Source organism: Mustelus asterias, chromosome 3 (genome assembly GCF_964213995.1).
Source record: "Mustelus asterias chromosome 3, sMusAst1.hap1.1, whole genome shotgun sequence".
Taxonomy (NCBI): Eukaryota; Metazoa; Chordata; class Chondrichthyes; order Carcharhiniformes; family Triakidae; genus Mustelus; species Mustelus asterias.
This window is the reverse complement of record NC_135803.1, coordinates 43,525,376-43,552,142: the sequence shown is the minus strand read 5'-3', so window position 1 is coordinate 43,552,142 and position 26,767 is coordinate 43,525,376. Positions and strand designations below refer to the sequence as shown.

The window sequence follows — 26,767 nt, the reverse complement described above, 5'->3', positions numbered from 1 at the left end:
CACACCACCCCCCGCACCCGCTTCACGCATGCTCCCTGCTCACACACCCCACCATGGACACACCCCCCCTCCCCCCATTACTTTATTGGAGGCCACTAATGTTCAATATCACATTGCTCTTTTGGCAGTTTTCTATGTGTATATTGGCTGCTATTGTTCCTATGTTACATCAGTAACTGCACTTCAAAAAGTACTTGATTTGCTGTGAAGTACTTTCGGGTGTAAAGAGGTTCTGAAACTCACCTTATCAATGCCAATCTTTCTTTCTTCAATCCAGCAGTGAGATCTTCCCTCACTGCTATTGCAGATTTTTGATTCCATAGCAACGCATTGAAATGCAATCTTTATATCAATTGAAGACAGCCTTATTGAAAATGTACTTATATGTACCGCGTACATGGAGAATAAAAAGATAAAATGTTTTCTTTATTCATTCATGGAGCTAGAACAGCATTTATTACCCATCCCTAATTGCTTTTGAGAAGGTAGAGGTGAGCTGCTTTCTTGAACCTTTGTGGGTACACCAGCTGTTTGGGAATTCCAGGATTTTGACCCAGTGACAGTGAAGGAATGGTGATATATATCTAAGTCAGGATGGTGAGTGGTTTGGAGGGTATCTTCTATGTGGCGGTGTTCCCATGTCTCTGCTTTTCTCGCCCTTCTAGATGGTAGTGGTTGTAGGTTTGGGAAGTGCTATTTGAAGAGCCTCAGTAACTTGCTGCAGCTCACCTTGTAGATGGTACAAACTGCTGCCACTGATCATCAGTGGCGGAGGGAGTGAATGTATGTGAACGGGATGCCAATCAGGCAGCCTGTTTTGCCCTGGATGGGATCAAGTTTGCACTCACCCAGTATCAGTGGAGAGCATTCCATCACATTTCTGACTTGTACCTTGTAGATGGTGAACAGGTTTTGGGAGTCAGGAAGTGAGGCACTCGTCACAGGATTCCTAGCCTCTGCCCTTCTCTTGTAGCCATTGTAGTTAGATGGCTGGTCCAGTTCAGTTTCTGGTCAACACCCCCCAGGATGTTGATAGTCAAATTTAGACTGAAGTTTGGCACATGTTTATTTGAAATTGATTGTCAGTGGTGAAAATGTGTGTACCTCCTGCCAAATTGAGAATAGTGTGTAGAAATATAATTTGCTTTCAAATAGAGATGACAATTTTGATTTAATTTTCAGATTTGGCAGGCCATAAATTCAAATATTTGTAAAGATGAAATTTTACAATAGCTTAAAAAGATTGGCTGCATGTTCATTCATGCCAAGTGATCAATGGGATTCTTAAATTATCATTACTGGGGAACATAGACATCTAATTTGCCCAGCTAGAATAAATGAAGTGATTCAAATGGGTGCAGACTTGGATCTTTCTGACTCAAGACAGTCTACTTTTAATTCCAGTTGCCACTTGTGACTGCTTTCTGGTGTAATTTTAAATCATCATTCATTCACTTTTGAGTGATGATAGATGTTTACATCCCATACATTAAATGCATTTTGTTGTTTAAGTTCATCTTAATCCCTTTTTGAACTGGTGGTTAGAAGCTTTATAGAATCGTAAATAGAGTCAGCTGTTTTTGCAATACTTTTGCACATGAACTCTTGAGTTACTATTTTAAATCCAGAAGAATGGTTAGATCTTCAGTGTTCAGATCTACATGGAGTCTGCAAAAATACCACAAATAAGATATAACATTAAAGCACATATAATGAATTTTATTTGAGTAATATTATGCATCATAAAGTGTCAATATTTTAATATATCCATATAATGACATCAGGATTTGTAGATGAAAAAAAGACCAAGGTCCATCTTGTTCACCATCTAACATCCTGGTAGTCACATGATTGAATGGTAATGGAGTTCTTGATTAATTATAGCGCTCAATGTCTGCCAATTAGTACCATTTTAAATTACTCAAATGCTGTTCACCAAAAAAAAATTATTCTGGGAATCAATTTGAAACCTAAAATGAAAAATTTAAGCCAAAATCCTTACCTTTTTTTGGCTCCAACTTGCATTTATGAATTGGAGAGTCCACTCGAGTTCATTTAAGTCCAATTTTACAGACCTTTGTCATAATAGTACATGGTTAGCTTTAACTTGACAGCCTGATAATTGATGCAAGACTCAAAATTGAGTCACGCTTGACTTCAGACAATCTTATTTTAACCAACTAGGAAAGAAACAATAAGCAGTGACTTGGACATCTAGTGACTAGATATGTAATTTCCAAGGCTTGCTAAGATTATAATTTCAGACCAGGTTAAGTGTGAAGTAAAAACAACAAAGTGTTCTCAGCACATTGCACATCTCCAAGCAGTTTAAAAAAAACTACGATCTCCTCGCATATTCAATTTAAAATCCTTGGGCCAGATGTTAGTCTTCTCTGGAGATTGTTCTAATTTGCAATGCCTTCCCGACCCTGCGCTATTATTGTGTGGCCTTTTCATAGGTTGGGAAGGCTTTCAGTGCGAACCGCATGTTCACATGTGAGGTTGGGGGCCGCCATTGTGAAGGACAGCAGGAAATTTGCATTTGCTTCTCCGCATTCCTTTCATGTGCTGGAGTGTCTTTTGGGAAAAACATCTAAGAAGTTTAACAACACCAGGTTAAAGTCCAACAGGTTTATTTGGTAGCAAAAGCCACACAAGCTTTCGGAGCTCTAAGCCCCTTCTTCACCTGAAGAATTTAAGCCCCTTCACCTGAAGAAGGGGCTTAGAGCTCCGAAAGCTTGTGTGGTTTTTGCTACCAAATAAACCTGTTGGACTTTAACCTGGTGTTGTTAAACGTCTTACTGTGTTTACCCCAGTCCAACGCCGGCATCTCCACATCAAAAACATCTGCCAGGATTGAGAGTTTTTGATCACTGCGGGAAGCTTGCTGAGGCGTTTGGAATATTTTAACAAGTGATGTTAGAAGTTTTGACACCTCCAAATGTCACAGTTTGATGCTATTTTGTACTGTAGGCGTGCTATTAATGTAACGATCACTCTGTCCTGCAGGGTAGGTTGACCATTACATTTATCACCATTTTGAGAGTATTGACATGCATTACAGGACTTTTCCTAATGGAAACAAAACTGTAAAAAAGAATGCTGGTAAACTCCTCTCTTATTTTAGACTGAAATTTAAATGTCCAAATATCTTTAACTTTGAAAACAATGGCCCTGCCGTTGAATACTAAAATAAATTAACCACCTGCCCTCTCAGTTGATCGACAGGCAAACTGCTTTGAAATGGAAATGAAACACCATCTGCAACGTTGTAAATTGCCAGCTGAAGTTTCAGTTTCAATGGATTCCTTTGTTGACATTTCCCAAGATTTGTTTTGATAGTTGGGGTTATTATGGATGTTTGGCCTTATTTCAAAAGTTCAGGGACCACTTATCACAGTTGGGGGCTGTATTCACATTTCAATTGACAGTATTGAGAGGTTATTAAAGGATTATCTGTCTTTGATTTTCTAAGTGGATAAGTGTTTGCTTTACAACAGATTGACGAGGTGAGGGATTTGCATTTTTGAATGGGTTTTGAGGATGAGTTATTTTTCTATGAAGTATCTTTGAATATGACAGCTCTATTAAATCATTGGAAGAGCACATTTTTTAATGTGTATTTCAAGGCTATACTGAAGTCTGCCAATAATGGATACTGGGTGAGTAGCAATGGAGTGTGCATGGGAGGAGAATTGAGAGGGCATGAAGAATATGGGGGACATGGAAAGAAATAGGAGAATGAGTTAGTATGTGCTCGTGTGCGCATATGGAGGTGGGTGGGGTGAGGAGTATAGGAGCATGGAAACTATGTCAGAGAGCCTGACTGATGTCCCAGAAAACAAAGTGGACCTACCAACCAGCACACATCAAGACCTGCACTCTTCTGACACTGCCTTTGGCCTCAGAAACCCAGAATCCTGCCTGTCCATGTCTCCAGGATGCGGAGATGCCAGCGTTGGACTAGGGTAAACACAGTAAGAAGTTTAACAACACCAGGTTAAAGTCCAACAGGTTTATTTGGTAGCAAAAGCCACAAGTTTTCGGAGCCTTGAAGGAGCTTAAGGCTCCGAAAGCTTGTGGCTTTTGCTACCAAATAAACCTGTTGGACTTTAACCTGGTGTTGTTAAACTTCTTACTATGTCTCCAGGAGACAGAGGATGGCCAAGCAGGAATGACAGGCCCAGGTTCAAAACTCAGAATATGGCTTGACTCTCATTTCCTGAGCAAAATCCAGTCTCTTGTCTTTGTTTCCAAATCTCTCCATTGTCTCACTCCACTCTGTCTTGCAACATTCTCCAGACTGCCTTTTTTTCCCTGTATCATTTTGTCTCCCAACTCTGGCTTCCAACGCATTCTCTGCTCTTTATTCCAAATTTGACAGCAGTGTTTTCAGTTACCTTTTCCCTGTTCACTGGCCCTTAAACCCACTGCGTCACTACTTCTTTATCTTCCTTTAAAATACTTTTCAAAGGCCATATTTTCTTGAACCTTCAATCGCCCCCTTAAACTTGCATTCCTAGCATGGAACTTCATTGCCCCGTAACACTATCCTGTAAAGTGTCTGTCAAGGGACATTTTGTATGTTAATTTGCTGTATAAATATTTGCTGATGACAATGATTTTGCTGATCTATCAAGTAAGGCCTTTTGAAATTCACAACAAACCTTCTATGTTATCAAATGCAAATTTCGACTCATGTTTAATGTGCCTGTAGGACATCCAACTCTGCCCTATTCATCTCAAATGCCTGCCTTTTGCACATAGGCCCTTTGACATTCCTTGCAGTCCAGCCACGTTCGCCCCGAAGACTGGAAAATCCCGTCTGAGGTCAATGGTCTGCCCTGCCCCCTCCCCCCCCAACCTCCACCCTAGAACTCTGTGTAAGGCTCTAATGCTGCTTTACATTTAATGAAGCTGTTGAAATGAATCTTCATGCAAAGTATTTTAGTTTTGGTGAAAGGGCTTTCTAACTACATTTGTCTTGTCATAACTGGAAAATGTGCACCATTACAGCAGGTAAATGATGGTCAGCAAGCTTTTCATTTTTCAATATTTTTCAGTTTTTAGTTTGCAAAATTGAGCGTATTTTTGATGAATAACAGAAGGTAAAAGTATTTTCTTGCTACATGAATGCTCTCATAAAATAAAAGTAAAAGGACTTGAACTGTTTACAGCATAGCACAGAAAGAAATTGTCACTAATACAGTGCACAGTAGGTTGTTTCATCAAAACTAAGTAGGAGTATATCATGGAAACAGCAAGAATTCAACAGTTTTTTCCAGTAGGTGACAGAATCCAAATTATTTCATGGTCACTGAGTTACTTTTTAATTGTAGTTACTGTTATCATGTCATGAAACACAACATACCAAGATTCCCGTAAGATGTAGATGAAATGAATGACTAGTTAATTTGTTTTGAGTAGTTTTGGATGAAGGAGGAATTTTGTCCAGGATACCAGGAAAACTCCCCCTTATTGTTCTCTGAATAAAGCCATGGGATTCAGACAGACAGGGGGTATAACTTCTCATCCAATTGAATTCTTTTGGCGTGCATATTGATGATTAACGAACTATCTCAGTGCTTTTATGTTGTTCCAGTCTGTGATTGGTTCTGACTGGTTACCTTGACTATATAGCTCCAACTGTTCAACAGCTGAGCAATTGAATATCTCAGCCAAGGATTAGCTATGCTGTTTAGTCGAGGCACTGGTGAGTGAGCTAAAGGCAAAGTGCCGTGTATGAATATTCACTGGATTATGACAGGTACCAAAGATTGACAACAAGGCAAGGAGACAACTGATTACGCTTCAGACAAGGAGTTGGAAAATAAGATGGTTAGGTGGGGTTGAGATCAGTTAACATTGCTAGCAAGAAAATAATTTCTTTGTAATAATTTTCTGTTTTATCTGCAGCAGCTATGGTTGTCAATAAAGCAAGATGTTGCACATTTTTCTCAGCATTGTAACTAAAAAGAGAATCGAGTGGTATTCTCTATTTAGTTGATTTATGAGCATAAAATGTTGTTGCTAAGTTCTGCAAATTTATTTTTAAAATTTAGTTTGTATTTTCTTATGTTGCGTTTACCATTCGTTCATTTTAAATTCATTTGGCATAAATAAGCTTTGCTTTCATGGATAAGTAATGCAGGAAAGTAAAAGAAATATGGTACCATGTGTCTGTAACTCATGGTCTCGGAATGGCTATGGATTTACAGGCAAAGGTGTGTGATGTTATGTGAGAACACATGGTTGTAGGTGGACTGTAGTGCTCCATATTTCCGGTACAGCTTGGTCAGTGCAACTGAGGCTATGATTCTTCCAAATTATTAACCTGCTAAAATATGTGGGGGAACCTATTCGGGAAAATGCGCTCTTAGATCTAGATTTTTGCAATGAGGCTGGCTTAATTTGTAATCATGCAGTTAAAAATAATTCCTCTGGAGGTGGTGGGGGAAAGTCAATATAATTCCACATTAAGTTTTCAATTGACATAGACTATTTCCAAACAAAGCTTTCAACTTAAAACCAACTATGTAGGTGTAGGAGGAATGCTGATGAAGGTTATTGGGTATAGGCTAAAAGGTCTGTTGGTAAAAGGTATGGTAGTATTTCAGTGGGAAACATCATAGACTCCCTATAGTGCAGAAGATGGTGATTTGGCCCTTCGAGTCTGCATCGACTCCGCCAAAGAGCATCTTACCCAGGCCCACCCTCACCCTATCTCCATAACCCCATGCATTTACCTTGCTAATCCCCCTGACCTACGCATCTTGGGACACTAAGGGGCAATTTAGCATGGCCAATCCACATAATCTGCACATCTTTGGAGTGTGGGAGGAAACTGGAGCACTGGGAGGAAACCCACACAGGCACAGGGAGAATGTGTAAACTCCAGACAGACAGCCACTCGAGGCTGGGTTCGAACCTGGGTCCCTGACGCTATGAGGCAGCAGTGCTAACTGCTGTGTCATCTTTCCAGCAACATTAAAGCAACAATTCAAAGGTTGAACAAAACATACATTCCACTAAGAATCAAATTCCCAGAAGAAATGAATTATCCGTGATTTATTTGGGAAAATAAAGTGAAAAGAAGAGTCTTAGAATTTTACAAAGAAAAGTAGTGGTAAGGCTATTAGAGGTAGTTCAGAAACCGGGAAAGGGAGACCAAAATGATGATGATAAGAGAAATAAATGGAATATGAGAGAAAATAGACAGGAATATAAGAATGGATTGTAAGACTTTTTGCAAGTATGTAAAATGGAGGAGAGTAGCTAAAATAAATGTAATTCTGCTGTGCAAGAAAGGAGGCAGAGAGAAAAGAGGAAATACAGACCAGTTAGCCAGACATCAGTCACTGGGAAAGTGTTTGAATCTATTATTCAGGAAGTTTTAACAATGCACTTAGAAAATCGTAGTATGACGTGACAAAGTAAACATGGTTTTACACTTTCAGCATCACCCTCCTTCCCGATGCCATTTTCCTCAATGAGGTACTGAATCGCTTTGAATGAGGAACCCCCTAAAAGACCGTAGGCAACCCCAGGTTTGCTTGTCATGATCCCTGCGAGCCCTCTGCCTACCATTGAGTTAATAGCAGCGATGGCAGGCTAAGGTCCTTAAGTGGGCACTAATTGGCCAATTAAGGGCCTCCATTGGCAGTGGGAAGGGAAGGCCAGCTAGGAGACTTGCTACCATGAACTGAATTGGATTAGAGGCAGAAAGGTGGCATGCAGTAAAAAGATGTGCGGGTTAGGTTGATTGGCCAAGCTAAATTGCCCCTTAGTGTCCCGGGATGCGTAGATTAGAGGGATTAGCAGGTAAATATGAGGGTTAGAGAGATTAGCAGGTAAATATGTAGGGATGTAGGGATATGGGGATAGGGCCTGGGTGGGATTGTGGTCGGTGCAGACTCGATGGGCCGAATGGCCTCTTTCTGCACTGTCGGGGTTCTATGGTTCTATGCTCCCCAACTGGCACCGTCCAGTCTGATTAAGTGCCCCCTGCCCTCAAACGCAACAGAGGGGAGGGCACAAGATTCCACCCACAGTCTCAGCTCTATTCTGAGGGACCTCCTGCTTCAACCTTCAATCAACCTCACGCCCGTGCATTGGGAGATCAGGCACATGCCCAATGGTGCCCTCTAGCAGAGAGCAGCTGCTTCCCGCGAGAATAGACTCTGTTCACTCCCCCATGGCAGGAATCACACTTTGCCTCATTTTGTTCTCTCAGTGGCATAAGATAGTGTCTGAGAGCTCGCCCCAAAAAATGGATGTGATTCTCTCCCATTTTCACACTTGTTCTGCACTTCGAATGTTTTTCCTAAGATCGTCCCCTCAGTGTTGTGAACATTTGCCACAAAGACTAGCTTAAAAAACCCCAACAACACTTCAATTATTTGCTTTTTGTTGCCACTGGGATGAAAAACCTAAGTTGTGTGGACATTTCTTGGGATTTAATGATGTCATAATCAAGAAACCATGTCAACCGCCTTCAGAATACTTCCCAGTCCACTTTTGTCTTAAAGAAGATGGTTTTTCCCTGCACATGGGTCATCACATTGTTTTATTTTGTTTTAGGAAGTAGACAATAATCTTCCCAATAAACCATTGTGCATTGATTTGATTGTAACTGTGTGGTGGGTATGTATCTGCCTGCCAAAGATTGGTTCCAGTAAAGATCAAGGGCTGAATTTTCCCACGTCGCTTGCCACAGGAAACATAGCGGGCAGGTCAAAGGCCATGCAAAGGTCCGTTGACCTCGGGTGAGATTTTCCGGTTTCGGGGCAAGCGTAGCCAGATAATCCTGCCTAGGGAGTTTTAAGACTGTGCTCAGAGGGGGGTAGAAGCTCCCTCCAATTTGATATAATTTGAAAATTTTAAAAACGTTTATGAATGAGAGCGAAGCAAAATAAAAATTGTACTTGAGAAATTTAATGAGCACAATGGTCTCTGCTTTCCAGTTCCAAAATAAAAAAAAGCTACCCAATAAATAGTCTTCATTGATTTGGTTGTAACTATGATCTGGAGCAACTACTTTACAGCTTTATGGCAATCTTTCTGACAACATATGTTGTTGCAGTGCTGATTGAGGGCTCGCGAAATACAAAGTTTATTGCAAATGTGTTCAGAGAGACTAACCATTTATCGCCTTGGAAAATGTAACCTGTAGGATAGTTTGGAAGAAATTAAATTGATTTTGCTGTATCACAATGTGAGGCAATTTGATTTGGTAGATTTGATGAAATTTAAATTATAATGCATAAACCTGATGTCTCTTTGTGATATGTTAGTCTTATTTGAAGTTCACAAATATTCTCAATTTTCCATCAACACTGACATTTGAAAAATGGCAGTGCTTTTGAGAACAGTCACTTGGTCATACTTAGTTGCCAAAGCTTTTTGTCTTGCGCTCATCAGGATAAATGCAAAAATGCCAAATTTCAGATGCTCACAACAATTTATACTACAGCAGAAATAGGATGCTGACTGGTTGGGCAAGCTGATTCTAGGGCAGCACGGTGGCACAGTGGTTAGCACTGCTGCCTCACAGCGCTTGGGACCTGGGTTCATTTCTGGCCTCGGGTCACTGTCTGTGTAGAGTTTGCACATTCTCCCCGTGTCTGCGTGGGTTTCCTCGGGGTGCTCCGATTTCCTTCCATAGTCAAAGATGTGCGGATTAGATTGATTGGCCACGCTAAATTGGCCCTAGTGTCAGGGGGATTAGTAAGCTAAATATCTGGGGTTATGGGAATATGGCCTGGGTGGGATTGTGGTCAGTGCAGACTCGATGGGCCGAATGTCGTCCTCCTGCACTGTAGGGATTCTATAAAACTCTGGCTGAGGTATTGCCATGGAGAAATTCTACTGTTAGATGTGATTCCGTGATTGGGCAGCACTTGCTGAACAATCCTGAGTGTGCTAACAACCAATTTAAGATAATTAGTTGAGTTCGTAACAAGGTCATTCATGCTTGCTGGAAGCAGCATATATTCTTGTGCAGGGACCCGTTCTGTGTAAACAAAAGAAATGTGTTCAAACCTTCTGACTTTTTTTGAATTATCTGTAAATATGGGGAGCCAAGAGTTGCCTGTTGCTTTCAACATGGTAACATGTATACCGGCCAATGAGCCAACCAATCAGCACTCCTTTTCTCCTGTAGTATAATTTTTTGTGCTTGTTTGGCATTTTGCTTTTGCCCTGAATGCAAGATGAAAAGCAATGGTTTTAAGATTAGGCATTTTGAGTGCCAACCCTTACTGGCCAGGAATATGTATTAAGAAATGGTGGATGCAGTCCTCAGTGTTTTATTTTGTTGAAAATTATTGGGGATGTGAGTGCATGATTTTCTAAAATACTGCACCCTTGTTTTCTTATTGTTATTATTCAGTGTCACAGTAGGTGATGGAACATGGTTGCTTTGGTATATCAATGAAGCTATATGTTTGACATTGCAACCTGGACTAGATTTGCCAGGATGATATCATTACAAAGCAGTTAGAATTTGTTCATTAAGCAAATTATGATGTTTCCCTCCTTAATGAATTAAACACACAATATGCCAATTGTGGTTCACCTCTCCTTTCACCCACAGGAACATTTGAAATCATTCAGATTAAATAGACCAAAGGCCTAAGATTAACTGGCTTTGTCACAAAAAAATATCCTGATCATTTATATTAATACGGTCAAAATCATAGATGAAATAAAACTCATTTTCAACCCCATTAGAACCTATGGTTCTCATGTATTTGTGAAACTATATCATTACACCAAAAATTGCTTTCATTTACATAAATTCCAATATTCATATTTTAATATAAAATATTTGACCTGTAGGTGATTCTGTGAGCGTAGCATTAGGCCACCTCAGCTGATGTGACCATCAGTCAACTCACGTCATTGTGTTAAATATATGAGCAGTACTTAACACTTGCCACAGAGTAGTGCAGTGGAAGGACGTTTTCCAGGATGCCAGACACTTAATTATCTCAGTGTCCCTCCATTCTGCTGCCCGGTAGAGTGGGTTTGATGCTTGTGGCCTGTTCCGGCTGCCTTCCTTTTCTGTTTAGTGGCAGTGTTGTCATTTTGCTTCTCTTGCAAAGTTTTACAAATGGCTCAGGATGCTGGACCATATGACTGTCAGTCTAACTGATCTTGTTCAACTAGACATCTCCCTGCCGGACTGGTTTGTTTCCCAGTACTCTGGCTCTGCCATTCATATAACCATCTGCCTTGATGTTGTGGCCATGCTGCATACTAACATTGACACCCCCCCACCACCCTCACTCCAGTGAAGCCACAATCTTTTTTCCAGTTTTATCAGTGACAATACAAGTGCTGGACAAGCAGGATCAGCTCACTGTAGGATACAGGCATCAGCGTGTTGTGGAAGCTGAAGCTTGCAGGAGGTGGCACGTGAAACAGGTTAGCAGTTCGAGAAAATGGTGCATGTCAGTAATGACCTTCTCAGTGAATTGTGGCCATCTCAGACACTATTCTTGACTGAGGTGGAGGCAGGAGAAGTGCTCTCTGAATAATAATAGTTGGATGCAGCTTTCTGAGAGACCTTTCCCTACTCCCTCTGTGCACAGCTTCTCCTCTCTCTTGCCTGTGCTCCATCTCCCTATCCTACTGCAGCCTAGGAGGGACTGCAACTAGGGCTCCCATGAGTGAGGGCAGGCTTTCTGCTTGGGCGCCTTCAGATTCTACTTCACTCTTTGCAAATGTCTCACACTCCTTCTGACTCCCAACAACTTGTTTGAGCTCCTCCCACAACAATAGTACACAGCACTTCCACTCACAGCAAAAGAAAGACAAAAGCACCTCGCTTCAAAGTTCCTTGCTAATGTCGTTAAATAATACTAGTGGAGATGAACAGAGACTGTTTAAGAGAGCACCTGCAAGGTCCGAATCAGCATGGAGTGATGTCATGATCTCCCATTCTCTATGCTCCTGCCTCTGGCACCTTTCCAAGCATGGACACCATGTGGGCCGTGGCCAAAACCTGATCGCCCACTGTTTTCAGGACTCTGAGTTTCTGCAATTCGAACACCACCTCAGGAGTCCAATTTTTTGGCCAGAGCTCAAATCAGAAAATCAAAGTGAGATTTAAATTCTGTATTGGATTCCGGCCACAAAATTGGACTCCATAAGTGGTATTCGAATTACAGAAGTCAAAATCAAAGTAGGGGTGCTTTTGTCTTTCTTTTGCTGTGAGTGGAAGTGCTATGTACTATTGTTGTGGGAGGAGCTCAAACAAGTTGTTGGGACTCAGAAGGAGTGTGAGACATTTGCAAAGAGTGAAGTAGAATCTGAAAGCGCCCAAGCAGAAAGCCTGCCCTCACTCATGGGAACCCTAGTTGCAGTGGGAAACATAGATGGGATTGAGGAAGAGATTAGTGTCACTTCATATAAGACATAAATTGTGATTGCCGATGGATGAGTGATGGGGATATGATGCAGTGAGTGGTGTGTGAGATTGATGATGTGGTGGATAGGTCATGTAAAGATGCAATCGCTGACTTTGACCTTGACCACCCGCATGAGGTCATTTAATTTTTTATGACACTACAGCTGCGTCCACAGTGCCAGATTTCTTGAAATGGCTTCTGTGGCTACCTGCTCCCATTCCTTTCAGTAAGTGTGCCTGGAGGGTCGCCTGGCGTCCTGTGGAATATAACCACACCTTCTATCCACCTCCTGGACCAAGGCCTCCGATGCTGCATCAGAGAACCAGGGAGCCCTCTCTTTGTCTCATGACAATATTGCTACTTATTTTATTTCTGCTCTGAACCACTCTTTCAAACAGTTCCACTAGCTGCTGCTGCCAAATGCACTTCACCTTTTAAAGGTGCAGTTTACCCTTGAGAACTGCAGGCGGGTTGAAACTTGTGGTCGCCATGCACACCATTTCTTGCTGGGCTGCATGTCACCACCAAAGTTGTGAGCAAACAGCAGAAAGTTTGTTTGCTGCCTGCGTGACCTTGATTGGGTGAGTTCATATCTCAATCCCTGCACCAGCAAACTAACACTGTTGAATTGTTTAGTCCTTTGTGTCTCTGTGAGAACTCGTCGGTTTGATTGGTTGATGGACCTCACTGTTTCCTTCCCTGTTCACAAATACCACAGATTGGAGTGTGTCACGCACAAAAGATCAGCTGAATACAATAATGGAAATCTCCACTGACAAGCCTGTTCAATGTCTGTAGGCAACTCTCGTGAGTTGTCTGTTCCTTCATTGCTGGGAGAAAATTCTGGGTATTAGATTTTGGGCTTCAAGTACATGGATGGGCATGATTGAGTTTGAATATCACTTTTTTCATGGGTTTTATACAAAAAATGTACACAATCTAAAATGCGAGATGTGTTGGACATCTGGGGAACTCCTCCGACATACAATGGCCCAGGAATGGGTTTAGAATTTAGTGTATTGAAGGAGGATTACTGGGCTACTGTGGGAATGATGAAAGAAAATGGAGAACAGGTGAATTTAAAAAAATCTGTTTCTGCAAAGTCTCGCTTCCCAGTGTTATTTTGGTTTCTGTACCCACTGAATGACTGGCTCTTCACTGATCTGCTAAATTCAAAGTTATTGGATCTATATGTCTGCTGATTAGGTGCCCATAAATCCACATTTAATTTGGTATTACTGAGCAAGCTAGTCAATATTGCTTAACCAGTTGTATTGATAGAAACCTTTTGTACTTCCAACTAACTTTTCCAAGCAGTTGACTCAATCTCCTTTCTTTCCATAGATGCACATCTTATCTCCTGCAGTACTGAGTTCATGAAGCCCCCTTCTAGCAGTGGGTTTATCTGTTCCACTTGTTTCTTTGATTTTGGTTGAACCAATCTTCTATGTAAGCAACAGTATGTGAGCTGGTTGCACTCTCGCCTTTAGTGATTTCAGGCAATTGTACACTTATCTCTGTCTGTCTGTAACATACTAGTGTCGCCTGACAATGTAGCTCCTTCCTCTCTATCTTGGTTTATTTCATACTTGTCTGATATGTACAAGTTTCTGAAAGCAGTAAACTCAGGTTCTCCTTCCAACACAGGAGAAGCTCTGAGAATGTACAAAAGACAAGATTCAACTTCTCTTCCTACTTTTACAAGAGACAGAAAATAATTGCTACAGATTGTATGTAAACTACTACATGGGCACAACGTTCCCCTCCATTTATGTTTCATTTTAAAGGGAGATCTGCTACAATCCTTGGACCAATCTGAATGACAAATGACCTATCTACTGTCACCTTTGTTAAATGGGGAAACCTGTGAATATCATTGAGCTATTGAAGCATGACTCTACCTAGAACATGACAGACTTCATGTCTTATTCACAACTAATCCATCAAGGATTCTCCAGGGCACTCTCCATACCAGTAGGAGATCTGTCAGGACTGGGAACCTATAGCATTTATCTCACCCACAACAGAGCTGTGGAAGAAGAATTGCAATTCCCCTTCTAACCTTTTTAAGCCTGGGATTTTCCCAGATACCATCAGAGGCCGATGTAGGGTGGGAAAAGTGGTATTGAAGCCACTGATGGCAGTGGTGGCTTCAATAGTCCGGGATATAGAAAAAAAATTTTCAAAGGAAGGGTCCCATGATGTATCGTTGGAGTGGCAGACCCTGATTCGCCTGCCCCACCGGCAGCTTAGAAACTCAAGGAGGGGGGGGGGTTGCCATTTTTAAAGACCAGCCCAGGTTACAATGACCGAACTAGTTAACGCTGATACCCATGGCAGTGCCCCTGGTACTGGGTAGTGCCAGGGGCAGGACCCAGCCGGTGCCACGGGCGGTGCTAGGTTAGTGTCGGGGGTGTTGTGTCAGGCAATACCTGGGCATGAGCCTCTCTCCACCTACGTGCTGCATTCGCCCGAGCTCCGCTGGAGGTTTGCTCGCCAGGTGCACGCCTTTGGAGACCAGTCATGCCGCACACCATTCTGCCATCATGCTGCCTGATGGGTTTTTTGACGGGTGGTGGGGGTTGGTGATTCTGGCGTACGGGCCTGATAATGACATGTAAATGTATTCAAATGAAGTTCTCAGCGTTGAACATCACTGACAGGGGGAGAGGTAATTGTGTCATGCGTTTACGCCAATGTAAACTGCGACTTTGCACTTTCCGCAACATCTCACTCCTGTCACCAAACTCACCCGATGTGAACGGGAGCAGAAAATCCAGCGGAAGAGTTTGCTTTCACTCGGTTCAGTTCTAGATTACTCTTCTTTTATTTGGGTGCAAATTTGAGAAACCACCATCATTCTGAAATGTAAATCAGAAGTGCAAAATGGGAGGTTAAACTGTTTCTTCAGTTCTAGCTCATGTTGTAAGTATAGATAGTCGTGTTTGCAGCAACTGAAGAACAGTTTACTGGTGGATCATGGTAACAAGCCCCAGGGAGATTTATTCTGCATTGGTTTTAAAATAGGGCCACGTTCTGCACGCTTGGTTATTGAACTGGGCTTTATAATTTATCACATGCTGTAAACATTCAATTAGTAGAGGCTGGAAACAGGATAAGAGATTTCCCATCTGGGCTTTCATTTTTACATTTTACCTGAAGCCTGTATAATTTGTTGGTAGTACTTAGAAGAATCATTCCATCTCAGCTGTTGTGTTTCTTGGTTGAATTAAACATCTCTCAACATTATTCTGTAACAAGCTCTCATGAATTTTCAAAAGGATCTTACAGATTCCGAGACTTAATATTTTCCTGTAAATTGGTTTGGTTTTTGATAGTATAGTGTCCAAAGCATTAAAGAACAAAGAACAGTACAGCACAGGAACAGGCCCTTGGGCTCACCAAGCCTGTGCCAACACATGATGCCTTCCTAAACTAAACAGCTTTTGCCTCTATATGGTCTGTATCCCTCTATTTCCTGCCTATTCATGTACCTGTTAAGATATCTTTTAAACATTGCTATTGTATCTGCTTCAACCACCTCTGCTGGCAGCACATTCTCAGTATTTACCATCCTCTGTGTAAAAAAAACTTTCTCTCGCATCTCCTTTAAACTTTTCCCCTTTTTGCCTGAAATCTATGTCCCCTAGTAATTGACATTTCTACCCTTGGAAAAAGACTCCGACTATCCATTCTATTCACGCCTCTCATAATTTTGTAAACTTCTATCAGGTCATCTCTCAGCCTCCAACGATTCTGAATCACGCTGCAGAAGCCTGTGGGCGGGGCTTAACATGCCCAAAATGCTGCAGCTCTGATCTGAGCCTTCAACTGCGCATGCGCAGTAAAATAAAATAGAAAAACACTCCCCTGCCACATTGCTCCCGGGCTGGATAATGCCTCCCACTGGCCCCCACAGACATTGCCCCACCTTCGCAACATTAACGGCCCCCTTATCCCCCCCCATCCCCCGCTACCCAAACCAATCGTGGCCTCCAGTCCCCCTTCCCCCCTCACCGATCACACTCAGAGTGGCAGCGGACCCCCCTTTCCCCCCCCCACCGATCAAATGCAGAGTGCAAGCGGACCTCCCCTCCCCCCCCCCCTCACCAATCACATGCAGAGCGGCAGCAGACCCCCCCTCCCCACCAGATAGCCACCTGACCCCCTTCCCTCCCAACCCCACCAGAAAGCCATCAGACCCACCTCCCCCCTACCCACCAGAGAGCCATCTGACACTCCCCCCACCACCACCACCGATCTGAGTCAGAGAGCTGCTGGAAGCTCGGAACTTACCTCCTCAGAAGCTGGAGCACCCGAATCGGACCTTTGCAAACCATGTCTGTTTCACGCCGAATCTGGACGGGCGAACGCAGTGGTAGAGGGGGATGTGCCGGTAAGTTTGGGCGTGCAGCCCATTAAGTCAATTTAAATACATGCAAATGCATTTAAATTGACATCGCGCGGCCCTGCTGGCAGCCATTTTCGACCCTTGGTAAAGGGGGAACCAGCACAGAGGCGGGCGCGGATTGCGCTCCTCACCTCACGCCTGACTTTACCAAGTTTTCACGCTCAAAAACAGGCCCAACTTGATGGTAAAATTGGGCCCGCTGTGTCTGACACTCATCAGACTGAAAACTATCCAATTAACCTGGAAATGTTTGAAAAGCTCAGACTTCCAGTCAACAATGCAGAAGACCTTGCTCAGCACAGGAATCAAATTGGAGAGCAGTGAAGAAACAGCATAGAGGACCTGACATCTCTTTAACTGCTGCCATAAGGTAAATGTAAATGTCCAGTGTGAATGAGTGAGTGGTGGCAATTGGGTAAGCTGATGGGATGACAAGTGGGTGAGGTGGTTAGTCGGGTCTAGTCAGGAGCAGTTGTCAGGTAGGGAGGGAAGTCAGGTTAGGTCAGGGAGGGGGATAGTCAGGTGGTGAGAACTAGTCTGGTCAGCTCAGGGTGGGGAGTTAGGTGTCAGCTGGTGGGGAAGTGGAGTCGGGGCAGAGGATAGTTGGGTGGTTGAGTGGGGGTGGGGGGGCAGTCAGTGTGGGTAATTGGGGGGTTTGGTTGTATAGTCACCTATAGTTAGACTCGGGTTTTTCTGTCCAACATTTCCTGGATAATGATTCAGTAAATACCATTAAACTGTCCAAAGTTTCTGATTCTAAGTCAGAGTTGGAGACTTTTTCAGTGGGATGCAGAGAGCAGAGGAATTGCCCATTGGAAGTTCAAAATTTCCTGGGCATTTTCCTTGGCGTCAACGTGTTGAGACTTGCGCAGGGTTCCGACGCCCAACTTAGGTTATACGTCCAGTCTCTGATGATCTGACAGGAAGATCTGGGCCAATACGTTGCTGTGAAAAATGTCTAAAGCTTTGAACTTAAAAAAATATTTAATCCCTGGTTCAATTGATGAGCTTTGCAGAATCGATATTTGACAGGCCGGAATTTATTGCCTTGCCTGCCCGAGGCTTGTAAGATCTCACCCGAGGCCAATGGAGAATGCTGTTCTACGAGCCTCGCCCACCCTGATTCTGGGGCGGGCAAGGCGGTAAAATTCTGGCCATAGATTTTCATATGCACTCTAAAGTGAACTTCAACTTCCCTTTTATTTTAAACTGAAATTCCTCTTAATTTTGAAGTCCTGAATCACCCAAATCACGACTGGATGAAAGATAATGACTTGTTTTGGCCCCATTGTGTCTGCATTCCTAACCTTCTCTTTGTAAATCTATGTGTTCTAGGACGCAGTGTACAGTCATTACCCATACAACCCCCTTCCACTTCCAGAATTAAATGGTGCCAGATCCACTCTGCCGAGAAACAATTATTTTTACCTCAGAAGGTAATGCCTTTCATAGTTAGTTTGTAAATGCTGCTAACAAAACAAAATTAAATGAGAGGCCTGTCGTGTATAAAATGAGGGCCTATGGAGGTGGATCACTTTTAGAATACAAATGCCCATCTTCCCACTTATAAAAGCTAACAGAATGGGCAGTGTGAAAGAAACCATCTACTTGTTGAATAGTTTATTATCCAGTCAGGTGATGAACATATTAATGCTCCCAAAGTTTTTTTTAACAGCACTTATTATTTTTTAGTGTTTTCTCCACAGATGGCATCCCCATTATGTGGCCCCACCAACAGAAAAGGGATCATGTCCTGCACTGTTTAATGATCTCAGCCTTCTCTATTTTCTCCATAGCATTCATGCCAATAGGTTATGTTTCAATTTGTTTGAAAATACCCTAACAGAGCAACAACTGGAAGCTTAATCATGGCTCTAATTTCTTCCAATTTGTTAGTTTTTAATTTTTGTCCTCTAATTCTATGCACACAGTCCAAGGCAAAAATAATGCCTTCATTATAGAATCTAAAGTTCTGGAATCATCCTTGTTCCTCTTTTGTGAGTTTTGCAAAATCATCAAACCACAGTGGCACAGTGGTTAGCATTGCTGCCTCACAACACCAGGAACCCGGGTTCAATTCCGGCCTCAGGTGACTGTGTGGAGATTGCACATTCTCCTCGTGTCTGTGTGGGTTTCCTCCAGGTGCTCTGGTTTCCTCCCACAGTCCAAAGATGCACAGGTCAGATTAATTCACCGTGCAAAATTGCTCCTTAGTGCCAGGGGGCTTAGCAGGGTAAATGCATGAGGTTACAGAGAGAGGGCCTGGGTGGGATTGTTGTCAGTGCAGGCCCAATGGGCTGAATGGGCTTCTTCTGCACTGTAGGGATTCTATGATCTATGTCCCAAGAGGTTTAAGTTCACCAGTTTGTTTTGCTTATTCTTAGTAGCAAGCCTACACAAAAAAATAAACATATCTAAATATGCAGCAGATGTCTATCTTTTAAGTTTAGTCCAAAAATGCTGTGGCAGTCTCAAAATGTATTTGATAATTTGCATGAGATTTCATTTTCAGTTTCAGAAAAGTCATTGTTGTGGAATTGACTCTTTTCTACCAATTTTTAGGATAACAAAGTGATAGGTATTTTGAAAAGAGGTGTTAAAATAAAGGGGCACAGAGCATCTTTAGAAGTACAAAGTTAATTTAGATTACACAGCCAAATTTGTTCACACATTATATTTATTAGCTTTACCCCTCTGCGCTCTCAGTGGGATTTCAAGCAGAGGTAATTGGTTGCAATACACCTCATTGATATAGTTCATTGAAGATTGGATGAGGAATTGATGGTTCATCTAACACAATTCTGTGCATGTGCATTGAAATGTACAAAGAACTTTCAAATTTTTTTCATTTCAAGTAAAGTGGCCTTTCACTTACATCACAGAGGAAATTTTTTATTGTCCAATATCACTGTGTCTGTATGTAAAAGACGTGTGGTTTCTAACCTCGAGTAATTATTCCTATTTAAATAATTTCCAACAGCAGTCCTTTGTGATCTTAAAAATAAAGGAAGTTGTTTATTATTACACAGACTTCACCTGGAGGATTAAACCTTGACTCTGACACTGTCAAGCAGACAAAGATTAGATACGGATTAAGGTAAAGTAGTGCAATTACAATTTATGATTGTCTCAGTCTCATTCTTGACAGGTCTGTGGCTTCCTAGATGAGTTGATAGCTTAGTTGAAGTGAAGATCTTGCAGAGCAGAGGATTCTCAGTGACCTTCAAGGCCTCTTGTAGTTTAATGTCCAGGAGATTTATTCTCAGATGAACAATTAATTGGAATAGGTTGGGGGAAGTTCTTCTTGCGCTTGTATCATATCACTGTTTATTACCTTGGCTGCTTAGAAGACTCTCATTTGATACCAAAAGAGAAAATGCTGGAAGATCTCAGCAGGCCTGGCAGCATCTGTAAAGAGAGAAAAGAGCTGACGTTTCGAGTCCAGATGACCCTTTGTCATAAGAACATAAGAACATAAGAAATAGGAGCAGGAGTAGGCCATCTAGCCCCTCGAGCCTGCCCCGCCATTCAATAAGATCATGGCTGATCTGACGTGGATCAGTACCACTTACCCGCCTGATCCCCATAACCCTTAATTCCCTTACCGATCAGGAATCCATCCATCCGCGCTTTAAACATATTCAGCGAGGTAGCCTCCACCACCTCAGTGGGCAGAGAATTCCAGAGATTCACCACCCTCTGGGAGAAGAAGTTCCTCCTCAACTCTGTCTTAAACCGACCCCCCTTTATTTTGAGGCTGTGTCCTCTAGTTTTAACTTCCTTACTAAGTGGAAAGAATCTCTCCGCCTCCACCCTATCCAGCCCCCGCATTATCTTATAAGTCTCCATAAGATCCCCCCTCATCCTTCTAAACTCCAACGAGTACAAACCCAATCTCCTCAGCCTCTCCTCATAATCCAAACCCCTCATCTCCGGTATCAACCTGGTGAACCTTCTCTGCACTCCCTCCAATGCCAATATATCCTTCCTCATATAAGGGGACCAATACTGCACACAGTATTCCAGCTGCGGCCTCACCAATGCCCTGTACAGGTGCATCAAGACATCCCTGCTTTTATATTCTATCCCCTTCGCAATATAGGCCAACATCCCATTTGCCTTCTTGATCACCTGTTGTACCTGCAGACTGGGCTTTTGCGTCTCATGCACAAGGACCCCCAGGTCCCTTTGCACGGTAGCATGTTTTAATTTGTTTCCATTGAGATAGTAATCCCATTTGTTATTATTTCCTCCAAAGTGTATAACCTCGCATTTCTCAACGTTATACTCCATTTGCCATATCCTCGCCCACTCACTCAGCCTGTCCAAATCTCTCTGCAGATCTTCTCCGTCCTCCACACGATTCACTTTTCCACTTATCTTTGTGTCGTCTGCAAACTTCGTTACCCTACACTCCGTCCCCTCCTCCAGATCATCTATATAAATGGTAAATAGTTGCGGCCCGAGTACCGATCCCTGCGGCACGCCACTAGTTACCTTCCTCCAACCGGAAAAACACCCATTTATTCCGACTCTTTGCTTCCTGTCGGATAGCCAGTCCCCAATCCACTTTAACACACTACCCCCAACTCCGTGTGCCCTAATCTTCTTCAGTAGCCTTTTATGGGGCACCTTATCAAACGCCTTTTGGAAATCCAAAAACACCGCATCCACCGGTTCTCCTCCATCAACCGCCCTAGTCACATCTTCATAAAAATCCAACATGTTCGTCAAGCACGACTTTCCCCTCATGAATCCATGCTGCGTCTGATTGATCGAACCATTTCTATCCAGATGCCCTGCTATCTCCTCTTTAATAATGGATTCCAGCATTTTCCCTACTACAGACGTTAAGCTGACCGGCCTATAGTTACCAGCCTTTTGTCTCCTTCCTTTTTTAAACAGCGGCGTAACATTAGCCGTTTTCCAATCAACCGGCACTACCCCAGAATGCAACGAGTTTTGATAAATAATCACTAACGCATCCACTATTACCTCTGACATTTCTTTCAATACCCTGGGATGCATTCCATCCGGACCCGGGGACTTATCCACCTTCAGTCCCATTAGTCTACCCAGCACTGCCTCTCTGGTAACATTAATTGTATTAAGTATTTCTCCTGCTGCCAACCCTCTATCGTTAATATTTGGCAAACTATTTGTGTCCTCCACCGTGAAGACCGACACAAAAAACTTATTTAAAGACTCAGCCATATCCTCATTTCTCACTATTAACTCCCCCCTCTCGTCCTCCAAGGGTCCAACATTCACTCTAGCCACTCTATTCCTTTTTATATATTTATAAAAACTTTTACTATCATTTTTTATATTAATTGCTAGCCTAGCTTCATAGTCTATCCTTCCTTTCTTTATCGCTTTCTTAGTCTCTCTTTGTTGTTTCTTAAATTTTTCCCAATCACTTGTTTCTCCACTATTTTTGGCCACTCTGTACGCAGCTGTTTTTATTTTAATACTCTCCTTTATTTCCTTCGTTATCCACGGCTGGTTCTCCCTTTTCTTACAATCCTTGTTTTTTGCTGGAATATATTTTTGCTGAGAACTGAAAAGGATCTCCTTAAAAATCCTCCACTGTTCCTCAGCTATCCTACCTGCCAGCCTGCTCTCCCAGTCTACCTTAGCCAATTCATCCCTCATCCTATCATATTTCCCTCTGTTCAAACAGAGGACACTGGTTTGGGACCAAACTTTCTCCTCTTCCATCTGAATCAGAAATTCGACCATATTGTGGTCACTAGACCCAAGAGGGTCCTTCACAATAAGATCCTTAATTCTACCTACCTCGTTACACAATACCAGATCCAAAATAGCTCGTTCCCTCGTCGGTTCCGTAACATGCTGTTGTTAAAGCTAAAAGGCACAGAAAGTGGGAGATATTTATGCTGCATGGAGAGGGAATGAAAGATGAGTCATAGCCGGAACGACAAGGGGAAAGGCTGCTAATGGCAGCCCATAGAGAGAAAGAAAGGTGTGAATGGCCAAATGGCAGAAAAGCTGAAATCGGAGGGTAAGCAGCGACAGATGAAGATGTGGGGAGAGATGGGTGGGAGAGAGGTAAAATTGAGAAAATGAGCTATCGTTTGATAGCTTTCTGGTGGGACTGTCTGCAGAGTAGCTTATGGTTGTTTTAAAAGCAAACAGATGTGTGCTATCTCATCATTTTTCAAGTCGAAAATCCCGCTCCAAATAAGGCGGGTGGTTAAGTCAATTATGCATCCCTTGTGATGGCTTTCATACTCTGAGAGTTTGCTTGTTGTACCTGCATGCTAACTGTTCGAGTTCCATGTATGAGCATGTCCAAGTGCCTTTGTATCTGAATGTCCCACTTAATTTGAAATTACAATTAGTTTCAGGGAAGAGCATTGAGTAAACATCAGTCTGGACAATTGCTTTTCTTCCCTCTGGAGATGGGAGCATTTCGATCCACAAAAGACGTCAGGTGATCCTCAGGCCGCCATCTTTTTGCAGCTTTTCTATCATTAGTTTTAAAATGTAAAAAATAGTTTGAACTTCAAAATATACTGGAACATGAGACTTGTGCAGAATGTGCATATCTTATAACATCACTATTTGTCTCATTGTTTCTGTGCTAGCTGGTGGTTGGAACATTCCACAAGCCATCACGCTGCTTTTCTCTCTTCCCCATAGCCCCGTATTTCCTTCTGATTTTTCTTTCAAAAGATTATTGTTAAGAGATTATTATTAAGATCATTATCTAAATTACACCTTTCCTTGCTTCAACAATTCTGCATAAAGAATTTTTTGCTCTATCCCCCTCTCTTCATGCACTTAATTACATTTTTTAATTTAAAACCAGCTCTCCAAACAGAAGGAATAATCTTGCCCTGTTCATCCCATTAAACCACTTCACAATGTTAAAAATCCGCTGTTAAGTCTCCACCTAGTTTTCTGTACTCAAGTGGAAATTTTTCAGTATCATAGAAATCATAGAAACCCTACAGTGCAGAAGGAGGCCATTCGGCCCATCGAGTCTGCACCGACCACAATTCCACCCAGGCCCTACCCCCACATATTTTACCCGCTAATCCCTCTAACCTACACATCCCAGGACTCTAAGGGGCAATTTTTAACCTGGCCAATCAACCTAACCCGCACATCTTTGGACTGTGGGAGGAAACCGGAGCACCCGGAGGAAACCCACGCAGACACGAGAATAATGTGCAAACTCCACACAGACAGTGACCCGAGCCGGGAATCGAACCCGGACCCTGGAGCTGTGAAGCAGCAGTGCTAACCACTGTGCTACCGTGCCGCCGTATCTTGAGCCTTTCCTGACCATTTCCCAGACTTCAAATTATTTAGGTAAATCAACATTGCAAAGTCTAATTGGCTTGATTATTCTTTGGATAATGTGAATACCTAAAATAGCACAGTACTCTCACTGTGGTTTATCTATTGTCTGTACAAACTTTTCATTCCTTCTTTACCTTTTACTTCAAACCCTTGCTTATGAAGCCTAAAATACTATTTGTGGAAGCAGAATCTAAACTGATCTTTTCACATGAAGGTGGATGCATACTTGAATGTAAATATTTCTAAAGATACTGGGAAAGGACAAGAAGATGGTAGGAAGTGGATAGCTGCAATAAATGTGATGAATTGAATGACCTCGTCCTATGCTATAAAATGGTTGAGGGGATTGTTATTTTTATTTATTCATTTTTATGGCATGTGGGTGTTGTTGGCTGAGCCAGCATTTATTGTCCACCTCTAATTGCCCTCCATTTCAGAGGGCATTTGAGAGTCAACCGCATTGCTGTGAGTCACATGTAGGCCAGACCAGGTGAGGACAGCGGATTTCCTTCCCTAAAGAACATGAATGAACCTGATGGGTTTTTACGATAATCATGGTCATCAGTCGACTTTTAGTTCCAGATTTTTATTGAATTCAAATTTCACCATCTACCGTGGTGAGATTTGAACTCGGGAACCCAGAGGATTACCCTGGGTCTCTGGATTGCTCGTCCAGTGATAATTCCACTGTGCCACTGCCTCCATCTTTGTGCTGCAAACTCATCATCTCAAGTATGCAGTCAGTGCTTTTTCTTAGCTGTTTGCCTGTACTGAGACATGTGGAGGAGGGGGTGTGGGTGGTGATGTGGGGGTTTGGGGGGGAGGCTGCAGTGTGGGGAGGCGGGGTGGGAGGGGTTGGCGTGGGCTGTTGGTTGAAATCAGACTTCATTGATTTCACACAAAGGCAACCAGCACCTCTTAAAAGGAAGATGCACTCTGGCTACACACAGTAGGGAATATGCCTGAAGGAAGAAATAGCTATGCTGCCAGACGTAAGTACACAAGAAATAGGAGCAGGGGCAGGCCAGATGGCCCATCCAGCCTTCTCCACCATTCTCTCAGCCATTCATGGCTGATCTTGGATTTCAATTCCACTTTCCCTCCTGTTCCCACTATCCCTCGATTCCTTGAGAGACCAAAGATCTGTATTCCAACCATAAATATATTCATTGATGGAATATCCATAGTCCTATAAGGATGAAGAATTCCAAAGATTCACAACTCTTGTGAAGTAATTGCTCCTTATCTCAATCCTAAATGATCGGCCCCTTATCCTGAGACTGTACCCCGTGTTTTAGATACCCCAACCAGCGGAAACAATATCTCTGCACCTACCCTCTCATGCCCCTTCAGAATCTTGCATGTTTTAATGAGATTGTCATTTGTTCTTCTAAGCGGCAGCGATCATAGGCCCAATTTACTTAGCCGTTCATCATAGGACAACCCCCTCATCCCAGGTAACAATTTGGTAAACCTACACTGTGCCGTCTACTTATACTGTGCCTTCTTGAATAAACTATATCCTTTGCAGTATTCCAGTTGATTTCAGCCATCACCCCACATTTGCAGTATTCCAGTTGTGAGCTCACCAAAACTCTGTACAATTAGCAAGACTCATTTATTCCGATACTGTAAATCTATTTGCAAGAAAGGCCAAAATGTCTTTGTCCTTCTAGGTGGTAGAGATCATATTTTTGAAGGTGCTGCTGCAGCAGTATTGATGAGCTGTGGAAGTGCATCTTGTATGTAGAATGCACTGTATGTTGATGGTGAATGGAGTGAATGTTTAAGTTGGTGGAAGGGGTTCCAATCAAGCAGGTGCTTTGTCCTGGATTTTGTCGAGCTTCTTGAATGTTGTCGGAGCTGCACTCATCCAGACAAGTGGAGAGTATTCCATCACACTCCTGACTTGTGCCTTATCGATGGTGGACAGGCTGTGGGAATCAGGAAGTGAGTTACATGCTGCAAAATTTCCAGCCTCTGAGCTGTTCTTGTAGCCACAGTATTTATATGGCTGAGCCAATTAAGTTTCTGGTCAATGGTAACCCCAAGGATGTTGATAGTGGAAGATGTTGTCTTCTCTCCATTGGTTTAACCATACTCCTTTGCAGAACACCTATATTTAGCCTGCAAGCATGATCATGAGATTCTTCTTCTTGTTTGCTATTTGTAATTCTCCACCTTGTTTCCACTTTGACACCTCAATCCTCTGCCTCCTGCGGTGTTTCAACAAAGCTCAATATGAACTTGAGCAGAATCCATCTTTCTGTTCAGCACTTTACAACATTGGGACTCAACATTGAATTCAGCAACTTCACATTGCAACCTCTGCCCTCAATTCTTTTTGCTTTTTGCACGTTTGATTTTTCTCTCTCTTGCCTTGCTCTGGGAGAACAACTTTCGGATTTAGCCATTCATAGCCCCACTAGATGCAGCTTTTTGTTTCTTTATTTGTCCTATCACCACTCTCTTTGGCCTTGCACAATTGACCTTTTTGTCACTGAATCCACCCTGCCTCCACACTACCCCATACCTTCTCATTTTTTTCTTACCCTTCCACTTTTTACTTGCTTTATACCCGCAGCATCTCAAACTTTACCCAGTTCTGATA

The 26,767-nt window shown here is 42.6% G+C and overlaps 1 protein-coding gene across 5 annotated transcripts in view; it reads left to right on the top strand.

The window, feature by feature from the left end:
• The window catches only part of naaladl2 (N-acetylated alpha-linked acidic dipeptidase like 2), a 902,781-nt gene that overhangs the window by 131,000 nt on the left and 745,014 nt on the right, over positions 1-26,767 (top strand). For 2 of the 5 annotated variants that reach the window (XM_078208130.1, XM_078208126.1), the window contains one exon: positions 19,854-19,921. The exons of the other annotated variants lie outside the window; for them this stretch is intronic. The gene's annotated coding sequence lies outside the window, so the exon portion shown is untranslated. The remainder of the gene's footprint in view (positions 1-19,853; positions 19,922-26,767) is intronic. 5 annotated transcript variants of the gene reach the window in all.